This window comes from Sciurus carolinensis, chromosome 12 (genome assembly GCF_902686445.1).
Source record: "Sciurus carolinensis chromosome 12, mSciCar1.2, whole genome shotgun sequence".
Lineage (NCBI taxonomy): Eukaryota > Metazoa > Chordata > Mammalia > Rodentia > Sciuridae > Sciurus > Sciurus carolinensis.
This window is the reverse complement of record NC_062224.1, coordinates 31,806,873-31,819,966: the sequence shown is the minus strand read 5'-3', so window position 1 is coordinate 31,819,966 and position 13,094 is coordinate 31,806,873.

Sequence of the window (13,094 nt, the reverse complement as noted above, 5' to 3'; positions counted from 1 at the left end):
GTTTACATGCACACGTGTGTGTGTGCGTGCACACACACACACACACACATTTATAAAAGAGAAAATCAGTCTTAATCACAAAATATTGTGTATTTGGTGGCATTCATTTCCTTCATATATTTAGCACATACAATGTGCCCAGTGCTAAGTACTGATGACCAAATAAGAAATATTTGTGTTCTCTGAATTGGGGAGTCCAAATGTCTTGCAATGGGCGTGATGCTAGTGTCTTGTGCTGTGTAACAAATTACTGAGAAATCTAAACCAAAAGAACAGCATAAACCAACATGCACATCCTGATTCTGTGTAGCAGTTGGTCTGGGCAGGCTTCACTGGGATCTTCAACTATGATATCATCATGAGGTTGAAGAAGTCAAGGTTTCAAACAGGCTGACCTTTTGTTTGCAGGGTCTATGAAGAATCATCTTTTAAGCTCATGGGACAGGGGGTTATTGCTGCTACCTTAAAAAATGCATAGGGGAAGCCCTGTGGAAAGGATCAGAGCAGTCTGTACAGTCTGAGAGGAACTCCTGGCTGACAGAAGTTGAGAAAATAGAGATCTTTTTTCTATAATCACTCTACCATTACAATACAAGTTACTCTTTTTTTCTACAAAACCCCCATTCCCATTATTAAGCCAGTAGTAGCACCCTCTTTTACTACTAATAATTTACAGTAAACTTAATTACATCTGCAAAAACTCTTCTGCTATTACAAAAGGGTGAGGGTCATTAGGACTATATTAGTGTTCCTCCTAGCACAGATAGAAACAGGACAGAGAGAGAGGAGAGATCATCCCCTGCAGAGTATATCTTTGCACTCAACCTTGATGCTTCAATGCACAGTGACAAAGACACCAAAATGTGGAATAGTATGTTTAGCAAGAATGATGGAAACAGAAAGGTGAGGCAGGGGAAGGGAGAAGGCAAGATTGTGGTAAAGGATTGAATGGGGACACCAAGCTACTCTTTTCTAAACTGAAGCTAATTGGCATTCTATGTCTGATGCTGCTCTTCCCTGTTCTATTTCATGTTTCACCATGGATCTCCATGCATTGATTTTTTGCTTCTATTGTCATTGTTTTTAGACATCCATTATAAATTTGGTGATATTATTATGAATCATTCACTTTCCCTTTGGAGATTTTTTAGGAAGTTTTTGAATCTTTAAACAAGTGAGAATGACTAGGTGAAACAGATGGGCCTATATTAGGGGAAAAAAAACTAATTGGAATATATATGAAGAGATTCATGTTTCTTCAGAAATTGCCTTAAGGAAGTGAAGGGGCTCGTCAGGCAAGTCCATCATTTGCAGTACAAGCCTCAGAAAGAACAGGCTGGAGCTCTGCTAACTCTGCTATCCATAGAAGAGTCTCTCTCTTTTTTTTAATGGAAGTTTCAGTCTTACTATTAAAGACTTACAATGGATTGCTTTAAGCCCACTCACATTTCTAGAACAACCTACTTTACTTAAAGTAAACTAATTATGGACTTCAATCACATCTTTCACAACATTTAAATTAATATTTAATTACACAGTTGGGGACTTTATCATTGTGGCAATATATATCCAAATATGGTTTTTGATTAAAACAACTATTAGTACATAATACGTTATCAGTTTTAAAACACATTTGTAGGGTCGTAATTTCTTACAATGTAATATATTTTTCAGTTTTAAAACACATTTGTAAGTATGCAAAAGTAATTTTCACAAATCACAAAATCTAAACAATTTTCCTCCTGTGTTTGAAAGCATATATTTTGTTGGTTTTAATGTGATTTCTAAATATTTATTAATATTTCATAATTACAGTGACCTCTGTGGTAATTCTTGGTTTGCTCTGGAATGACTGTATGGCATTGGTCAATTTATTTAACTTCTCTGAGACTTAATTGATTAAAAAATAAATAAAAATCAGGTCACATAACAAGGTTTTATGAACAGCTACAGGTAAAGTGCATTAAAAGCACCTGGCATGTAGTAAACCCTTAATGTTTAGCAGCTATTATTGCAATAGCACTTCTATTTTTCTTACCATCCTCACAAAATAGACAAATTTTGCTTTGTTTCCCATGAATGCACATCCACATAAGATCAGTTAAGGGTTTGACGTAGGTTTAAAAATTTTGAAAGCGTCATTGTTACTCTCAGAAGATATGGTTTAGAATGAAGAAACCATCTTTAAGAATGGAAAGACTGGTTATGTGAAAGTATCATCAGTATGGTCTTATCACAGAAAGAGATCCAGGTACAATAGTCCACTATGACTCAAAATTTTGTATAAACCTGCTTTAGTTATATCAATACTTATGAGGAATACGGTTTAGAAAAATAAGTTCTATTTTGAAGTGTTTAAGAGAAGTTTTTAAAAAGGTCACAATTAAAGTGGAGACCCTCATCATGGGGTTTAGAGCATTATGAGAAACAGAGTGCTTTAATTGCATGACCAACTCTATACCAAAAACATGAAATCTAACTAATTTTCACTTACAAGTGTTTTATTAAAGACTAGGTAGCACCCTCTCAGAAGAAATTAGCAGTCATATTTCCTGTTTGCTATTTATGCTCAGGGTTCATCGATTTCAATTTAAGTCTCCTTTCTACTGCAGCACTCGTATACCAGTCTATAAATCAATTATGTGCTTCCTGCTTAACAGCAGCTAATGTTGTTCTCTTTCCTGGAATTTATTGATCAGGTTTCTTCATCTTCAGCTCTCACCCTCTGCAAGCTGAGGGAGCAGACCTCTGCACAGGAGACTGTAGATGTCCCTTCTCCTGGGGCTTCTGAGGGGCCATCTGCATTTTCAATTCAAGTATGAGCATCTATCCTATTTACAGCAAGTTCATTACACTGAAATTTTCTTTTGAACAAGAATTTTCATCAAATAACTCACATTTAATTAGACACTTTAAAGAAACTTTACTTGGGATTATAAGGCAATCTTTCTCTATTGTGTATGTTTTGTATATTCCCTGATGGACATTTGGTGGTTTCTGAGATGTATCTAAATATTGCAATACAAATAGAGCATTCTCTCTCTCCCTTTCCCCCACCACACACAGAGCAAGGAAATGCCATATTTCCCAAGTGAGACCTACTTGGGAAACAGAAGTGCTGATCATACAACATCCTTATGAGAAGAAAGTCAGTCAGTTTTATCTCTGGCCATGAGAAGTTTCTCACCCTCAAGACATGCAAATGACTTTTTGACCTGTTATTTTTTTATGGTATTTGCATAATTAACTTCCAAAAACATGAGAGCTGTCAAAATTAATGGTTTGTGGTTTCCTATTCAGTTCCATGACCTTTTCCAGAGAACTTGATCTGTTCAGAGAAATAAATGCAGTAGTGTAGAGAGAAGGTGGGCAGTGGCAGAAAGAGTGGATGAGGAATGCAGATTATCAGTTAGGTAAAGACACATGACTACATTTATAGTTATTTGATATTTTGGATCCTTTCATACACTCACTTGTTTTTGTTTTAGTAAATCATTAATTTGAATAATAATAGAATAGATGATTCAGTTAGGTGTAATATTGTATTCTCCTGTTTTATTCAGGTTAATGCTACAATGTAAACCTTTTTTCAAGTGTAATGCTAACTGAAAATGCTATTTGAAAAAATATGCAAGTGATGCTGTGTTCTGCACGCTTTGGTTTGAGTGCTGGTATTGCTGCCAAATATGTTTATTTAGTATGAATACTACCTTTTCTTTTATAAATTCAGAGTTGCAATCTGACAGCTATAATAAATCTTTAATTTCATTTCGCTTAGACAAAGTTGATATATGTTGCACACTGGGGGCAAAGGCAAATGCAGCTACTTTTGAAGTTATTTGTTCTATTTAGTTATACATGACAGCAGAATGCATTTTGACTCACTGTACACAAATGGAGCACAACTTTTCATTCATCTGGTTGTACATGATGCAGAGTCACATCATTCATGCAATCATACAGGTACATAGGGTAATAATGTACATCTAATTTCACCATCTTTCATACCCCCATACAACCTGCCCCACCATTACTCCTCTCTACCCAATTCAAAGTTCCTCTATTCTTCCCTTTCCAACCCCCATTATGGATCAGCATTCACATATCACAGAAAACATTTGGTCTTTAGTTGTTGGGGATTGGTTTATTTCACTATTCTGCAGCTCCATTCATTTACCTGCAAATTCCATAATTTCATTCTTCTTTCAGGTTGAGTAATATTCTATTGTGTATATGTAACACAGTTTTTTCCCTATCCATTCATCTATTGATTCCACAATCTTTTGGTTCCACATCTATTTGTTCCACAGTTTAGCTATTGTGAATTGAGGTGCTATAAGCATTGACATGTCTGTGTCACAGCTATCTGTTTTGTCACATTGCTTTAAACAATTTTCAGCTTTAGACTTGTCTTATAAATCAGCTCTCTCAGTCTACCAATTGCTTCATTACACCTTATATCTAGTATGAATGCATGTTGAAAATGAGCAGGATAAAGCACATTTGCTTAAATCCTGCTATGGCTAACATGGAGGCTAATCGCCTTAAAATTATAATCATAGTAGTAGTTCATCCTTTAGTCTGGAAAAGACCAGATCCCCAAATGACCTCGGTTCCTTTTCCAGTTCTGGGGAGATCCACTAACCCTCACATGTTGCCCTGGCACAGGGAGCTTTTCCTGCTAGTCAGATCAATGAGTATCTCTGGGATCCAGGGACATGACAGGAGACATCAGAGCAGTTAGGGAACCTCCAAATCTTGCATGCTCATGGAAAATCAACTGTTAAGAAACGTTGCTTATTCCATCTCATCTTATATATGTGGTATATATATGCATATATATACATATAATACACATTATGTATATCACATTTTCTTTAACCATTCATCTGTTGAAGGACCCTAGATTGGTTCCATAGTTTAGGTATTGTGAGTTGAGCAATTATAAATACTGATGTGGCTATGTCACTGTAGTATGGTGATATTAATTCCTTTGTGAATAAACCAAGGAGTGGGATACCTGTGTCAAATGATGGCTCCATTCTAAGATTTCTGAGGAATCTCCATACTGTTTTCCATAGTGTTTGCACCAATGCGTTCCCATCAGTAATGTATGAGTGTACCTTTCCCCCCACATCCTCCCAACATTTGTTGTTGCTTGTATTTTTGATAATTGTCATTTTGATTGGAGTGAGATGAAATTTAGAACAGTTTTCATTTACATTTCTCTAATTGCTAGAAATGTTGAACATTTTTTTATCTTTTTGTTGATTGATTGTATATCTTCTTTTGTGAAGTGTCTGTTCAGTCCCCTAGCCCATTTATTGATTGGGTTATTTGGTTTTTCTTTGGTGTTAATTTTTTTGAGTTCTTTATATATCTAGAGATTAATGCTTTATCTGAGGTGTATATGGTAAAGATTTTCTCCCAATCTGTAGGCTCTCTCTTCACATTATGGATATTTTCTTTTGCTGAGAAGAAGCTTTTAAGTTTGAATCCATCCCATCTATTGATTTTTGATTTAATCTTAGGAGTTAAATTTAGGGAATCTTGCACTTTAGAGCGTATATTAAGGAAGTCAGATCCTAGGTCAGCGTGGTGAAGATTTGGGCCTACTTTTACTTTTAGTGGGTACAGGGTCTCTGTTCTAGTGCCTAAGACTTTGATACACTATGGAGGTATGAAGGATAGTAGATTGAAACAGATGTTATTATTACCCTATGTACATATATGACTGCATGACAGATGTGATCCTACAATGTATACACTCAGAAAATGAGATATTATACTCCATTTATATGTGATTTATTAAAATGCATAGATGCATTCTACTCATGTATGACTAATTAGAACAATCAAAAATAACTAAAAATGAAACATTACTTAGCCTCATTTACTAACCAGGAATCTTGGAGAATTTCAGCTTATCATTTTTCTCCTTTAGAAAATGAAGAGTTCAACATAAACAAGGAAAAGGAGTATAGCCTTAGAGGGTGCTGATTGAAAACTTTGATCTCCTCATCTCTTTCATGGTTATTTTACTGATTTCTCACCTTGTTCTCAGAAAATATTTTAATTAAGGTAAGCTCTAGCTTTATCTGGGTGACTGCATCACATTGAATTTCAGCACTGACAGTTCTGACTAAATTGACCTTCTGCACTGCAGCAAGTGACCATTTATGCCAGTAAAATTCTTAGTTTATAAGCAAGTGTCCTAGAATGAGAACTGACTTTGGGGGATAATGATATTTCAGAGCCAAGATTTTGAAATAAAACCATTCTTCCTGCCATCAAAATAAAATATAAGAAAAGATGAAAAGGAAGTTAATATCTTCTTTTGCCTTTTTAATAATCTGTTTAGAAGACTGTGCATTGCTAAGTCACCTGGATTTTGTTTGAAGTGGTCTGTTAATGTTATGATAAAATCTGAGTTGAAAGCTTATATATTAAATTAGATGGAAAGAGAATTTGCAAATTGGAGTTGAAATTTCATGAAGATTTCTATGTTAGCAGTGTCCCTGAACTCCCTTTTGGCTTAACTTTTTAGGGATAAATCCCAACATTTTAACTGTTTTCATTTAGGAAAGAAAATTTAAATTTGATGAAACTATTAAGAAAACTGAACCTAGAAGGTTTAATATTCCACTGATATATGCTATAGTTCATATGCATGAGAGATGAAATTCTTGTATGAGATAGATTAATAAAAAATAAGTAAAGAAAATTAAGTGCTTTCTGAAATGCTTACTTTTGATAAGAAAATTTCCTTATTTAGAGATTAATGTTATCTGTTGAAATACTGATTTTTAGATATCTCATGTCTGAGTGGGATTTTTGTTGTCAAACAATAGTGAATTGAGTTTAGCTTTCCATTTTTTATACATTAGGGTAACTTTCAGGTAATGTAGATTAACTGGTTTGCATTGTTTCTTCTTTTTCCTATTTTTCTCATAAGCTGGCTAATAATATTTACAGTCAATGGAAGAAATTTTCCCCAAACTTTTCTCAACATTTTATTTTCTATTTTAGTTTGCACATATAAATGTATGATTATTCTACTCAATTTTATGATTAACTCTCCTATAATTAAAAGAAGCAAACCAATTCTATTATTCTAATTACATGTGATCTATTTGTTAGCGCTCTAAGTAGCAACTACATCCCTTGCAATTCTTTAGGGCTTTTACTATGAAATCATTTTCAGAAAATGAAAAAAATATTTTATAAATAACCACATGTAGTTTTAACATATATACAAAATTAATTTCAATTAGAATCTGTAATGGTAATGTGTGATATAAATATCTAAATGCTTTTGTGTAAGGATTTTAAACATATCTTAAATGTGTTTTCTGGAATGAGCATTCATTTCCTGAGTATCTTGAGTACATCAACTATTTCCAGGTATCTTGATCTGGGAAGTTTTATAAGGATATCAAAACACTGTTTAAAGTAATTGGCAATCCTTCTGAAATTCCCTGGACAGCTTTTCAGACTAATGCTTATATAATTGCTTCTCAAACAGGAAAACACATATTTGCAGGATATGGGTAAGTTCTGATGTGTACTTGTCAGTTGTCTGCATGTTTTCAGCTAAAGACTGAGGACAGTTATGTACTTCTGGTGCACTAAGACTTCTGTCTTATATCAGGGGGCTAGATGGTTTCTTGATTAATTCAAGGATAACTGTGAGAAGATTGTGTTCACCACAATGACTATCACTGGGTCCTTAGTTTCATGGTTTTTCTTGTAGGCAAACAGAAAGAGAAAGAAGAAACATTAGTCAAGCAGTGGCACTATGATACTAAACAAAAGCTTGTACACTGCTGAAAATATCTTTCTGTGTTATATTCTGCCATGTGCCAAGTTCAAAACTGATGGCTGTCAGTCCCATTGAATGTTTGTTGGATGTTCTTATCACCGAAGTATGTAAATAGTATATGACCACTGAAGTGTGTATTTAGCACATAATGAAATATTTATGTTTAAAAATAAAGGTAATTATAGTTCTCATTCAAAAGGCTCTTCTAAATTTTCTAAAGGAGTTTTGTCATTGCTGTATGTTTTGTCTTAATTTGCATCAGGCAGACTGATAAGAAATGGAGAAAGTATTGGGTGAAATTGAAAATTGGTAGTTATGTAAATTAGGTAGCTCTTACCCCTTTCTCTTTTTTCCAATTTACTATATTATCCTCAGCTACCATCATCTTTTCCCCATTTTTACTCACTTTATGGTAATTTACTTCTGTTATAAGAACAGAAAACATTTTATAAGACAAACTCATTTGGAGTTTCACATTTTCAAAATATAAAGGAAAATAATCTATTAAAACTTCATGAAGTTCCACAATAAATGGTATTTTTAATTTAAAAACAACAGAAAAGACAACATATAAGATATTTGAAGTCATTTGAAATTCCAGACAACTGAGTTATAAATTTTGTGTGTATGCCTATATAATCACCAATTACAAATTATAATAATATTTATCTCCATTTTCCAGAGAAGGAGATGGAAGACAAGAGGGCACATAACTGGGTCAAGTATACACCATAGTGGGTTTTGAGTTCATATAGCAGTTTCAAACTCAGATCCGGGTGTTCAGAGTCCATGAACACTCTCCTTCTTTATACCTCCTGTATAGTTAATGCTTCCAATATTTGATATGAAACACTTTAATATTTTTAGGCTATATTTTCAATGATTCAGAGTGATTCTACTACCATAAGAGTAGTGTAACACTTGCCTTATAAAAATAAGTATTTTCATCAATTCTATAGCCACAGATGTTTGAAATAAATATGTGCTTTTTATTTGGCTGCAGTGGCAAAAGTCTGTAATCCCAGTAACTCAGAAAGCTGAGGCATGAGGACTGTGAGTTCAAATTAGTCTCAGCAATTTAGCTGGGCACAAATTAACTCAGAGAGACTCTATTTCTATGTAACATACGAAAAAGGGAACAGGATATGGCTCAGTGGTTAAGTGCCTCAGCTCAAACCCTAGTATCACCAAAAAAAAAAAAAAAAAAGATATACTTAGTTCTTCTAACTTCTGATTCTGAAAGAGATCTTGCAGAAGTTTTTGTTTCTACTTGCTCTGATTACTACTGACAGAACAAACACTCTACCATGAACATAAACATAACCACTAATGCAATTTAAATTTAGTATCTGTAATATGCACAGTTTTCCAAAGAGATGGCATACTTCCAGGATAAAATAAAATATAAAGAAACGAATCCAATGTCACTTGTATCAAAATAAGAAGGAAAGGAAATAAAAGGGAATTCATGTTACTGGCAAAAGACATATACATATTCAAAAGGACCTAGAAATTAATGGTTGGATTTGAGTGTCAAAAATGAACTTAAAGAGCAAACAGACTTAGTTTTGCAGGTGTCTATCACTCTATTGACTTTACATAAAACTTCTGTTGTGACTATTTTTATTGATCTGTGACAGTACATATATTTTCAAACTAAAATTTGACCCAATTGTGTGACAAGCAGTGAGAGATGTTAAAAAATTAGAGTTGCCCTGAATATTTTAGTATGATTAGCTATCATATGCAAGTACATGCTAATGTGGATGGTAATAGAGGTGCGTTAGATTCCATAGTAAAAATTATGATCATTTACTATGCTTTGGCATGTCTTCAAATATATTTAAGAGTAAAATAACACTGTAGCAGATACCAAGAATAAAAGTACATAGTTATTAGAAGCATAATGTGGAAATACATAGATATTATCTCTAACCAAACACCAGTGTAATTTTGATTTTCTGGAGGTTTATTTTTAATCAACTGTTGGCTTTAATAAGCTATGTCCAATGAATAGCAGAAAATATACATCATCTCTTTTATTAACATTCCAAAGGATTAAAGAACTATATTACAAAATAGCTATATTGCAAAAGAGCTATATTGTAAAAGAGCTTGCACTTCTGAGTGTCCACAATGCACAGGTGTGCCCATTAAGATTATATGACCATGCATTAGTGTAGAGAGCTCTAAGATGTGGCTGGCATTGGGCCAAGAGGTGGCACATAATTAGTGTTAACATGGCATGATCTACCTTTGCCCAATTGGTTGATGTCTCTTCTGCTCCAGTGGTCAACAGATGTTCCTCATTCTTTCTTAATTGGTACCGTGGCACATGCTTCAACCATGCTACTTAATCCTAAGCTGATTGGCTACCTTAGTGTATATAAGACATTCTCTTCACCTGGGAGGAGATCGCAGAATGGAGGACTAAGAATGCACCTATAGGAAGCACCTCTGATAAGTAGTACCTCTGATAGGATGTAGGATGCACCTCTAAGAAGCAGCAGCAGACCTTTAAGAAGTAGCACCTCTTAAAATGTAGCCTCTCTGAAAGCCATAGCCTCTCTGAAAGCAGTAGCCTCTCTGAAAGCGTAGGACCTCTAAAAGCAAGCAAGCCTCTCTTCTATAAACTAGCAAACAAGCAAACAAGAAAAAAAGCAGCCCAGAAATAGAAGTAGTTCATTCGCAGTCCACCACTAATAAATTCCCATGGATTGTTGCTGCAGGCGGCAACAAATGGTGGCCCATACAGGGAAATCGGCAAGGTGGGTAAACTGAGGAACCTCGCAGGAATAGGGAAGGGAAAGTTGTTCATTCCCAGTACACCCCTGAAAATCGGCATGACTGGTAAACTGAGGAACCTTGCGGGAGTCTCTGGCTAGAGCGGTTTAAGGGCGAGGGATAGTAAGAAGAAGGGTCGGTCAAAGACCCAAATGACTAAGGTCACAAAAGACACGACAGTGAAGGAAATCACTGCACGATCACATATTCAAACTCTAGCAAAAATAAGCCCATGGTTTATAGAGGAAGGGCTGCTCAATATGCCACAATGGGGTCTTCATAAACAGGATCTAATAGCGACAGAAAAACAGGGGGCTTCTCTTTCTAAAAGAACGTTTCCTATGTGGCAATTAATTAGGGAATGTTTAACTTCATCTAAACCTAGCATCCAGGAAAGTGTCTCTGAAAGTGCAGAAGCCTTAGGAGAAGTACAAGAGTAAGAATGTGTTAAAGAGAAGAATTGAGTAGTAGTGACTTAGAAAGTAATTACTCAGATAATTCAAGAAAAACAAGGGAAAAATGTAGGGGAGAGCTAACTCTAATACAAAGAACCCCAAAATTCATGGAACCTGCCCGTATTTGAGGACCAAAATAGACAGTTACCATCAACTATTAGAAAAACTTTAAAGAGGCAGTTATGACTTATTGGAAACAGTTGTGCAGAGTAGTGTTATCTGGAGGACAATATCTGATTTGGATAGCTCAGTGGCAAGAAATATCTGTTGAAACTGCTCGCAAAAACGCAGCAGCAGGGTTTCCTGGTAGACAAACCTAAGGCCCTGAATGTTTCTTCTAATGGTACTGCTACAGTAGTTACTCACCAAGATACTATCATTCAGATTACGTCTCAAAAATCAGCTCAATTGGTGGAAATGGAAGCAGCTATCATAGCCCTTGTGAAGTTTAAGGAGCAACAAATGAATATCTCTACTGATAGTAATTATATCACTCAGGTGATTAGAATTAGAATTGGCTAGACCCATAGCCCCTCATAAGCTGATTTAGCCACTCAGATGGTTTTCATCTTTTCCTCAGTAAAACAAGCCAGAACAATTGTTGACATGACCCCAGTTTTGGTAAACTTAGGTTTATTCATGTGTCTGTGTTAGTATTTTATTGCATGTGTAAGATGCGCCTAAACCAACAAAGGGATAGATCTTTGTAAAAAAATACACTTGCTGCCTTAGAAGCTGGAACTGTTCAGTCATCTCAAATGGATGACTGGTAGTCAGTGATGAGAAAGTCTCGTGTGGCTGACATATCAACCTAAGACAGGAGCCAAGACAATAATATCAAGCTTCTTGGTTATCCAATGATGGGTAAGAATGTCAGTAAGACATGTGGACGCCTAAGATGGGCACAGTCGATCCAGGTGTAGTGATGGCTATCATGCATCCATTAGAGTTTTCTTCACCTTTTAAAACTAAAAAGGGGGAGATGTAGAGAGCTCTAAGATGGTGGCTGGCGTTGGGCCATGAGGTGGTGCATAATTAGTGTTAACATGGCATGATCTACCTTTGCCTGATTGGTTGATGTCTCTTCTGCGTTAGTGGTCAACAGATGTTCCCCATTCTTAATTGGTACCATGGTGCATGCTCCAACCATGCTACTTAATCCTAAGCTGATTGGCTACCTTAGTGTATATAAGACATTCTCTTCACCTGGGAGGAGATCGCAGAACGGAGGACTGAGAACACACCTATAGGAAGCACCTCTGATAAGCAGCACCTCTGATAGGATGTAGGACACACCTCTAAGAAGAAACAGCAGACCTCTAAGAAGAAGAAGCAGACCTCTAAGAAGAAGAAGCAGACCTCTAAGAAGAAGTGGTAGCCTCTCTGAAAGAGTAGGACCTCTAAAAGCAAGCAAGCCTCTCTTCCATAAACTAGCAAACAAACAAGCAAGCAAAAAGTAGTTCATTCGCAGTCCACCACTAATAAATTCCCGCAGGATTGTTGCTGCGGGCAGCAACATGTTAGTCCCACGTATTTGACAGAGATGCATGGGATCAGGTGTAAGAAAACCTCTCAAGAATGGCCAGAAGCCACCATGTGGCTTCACAGAAAATCATGCTGAATAAAGAGACTCTGTAAGATGTAACAAATATCTGACTTGGTGACATTTTATACAAAATGCCATATGAATCTCCAGAAGTTGATGGACAGAAGCAAAATGTGAGCCTTGTGGAGATGGTAGTCTCTGCTTTACAAATAAACTTTAGTCATGAGATGAATAGGAACAATGGAAATTTAAGTCAATTTAAAAAGACATTTTTTTCTGATCAATCATAATGGTTAAGTGTAATAATTGTTGCTCTCTTTGTAGTGGCAATGAAGCTGTGTGGTTGTGGGTGGAATTCCAGATGCACTGTGCATGCACTGCAGGAGTTAGCTTTTTTTTTTTAACACCATTTTTCACATTTACCCCCTGTGGTTCCATTTCCACTAACCACTTCAAATTGAACACATTTGTCTTCTTTAAAACCAAA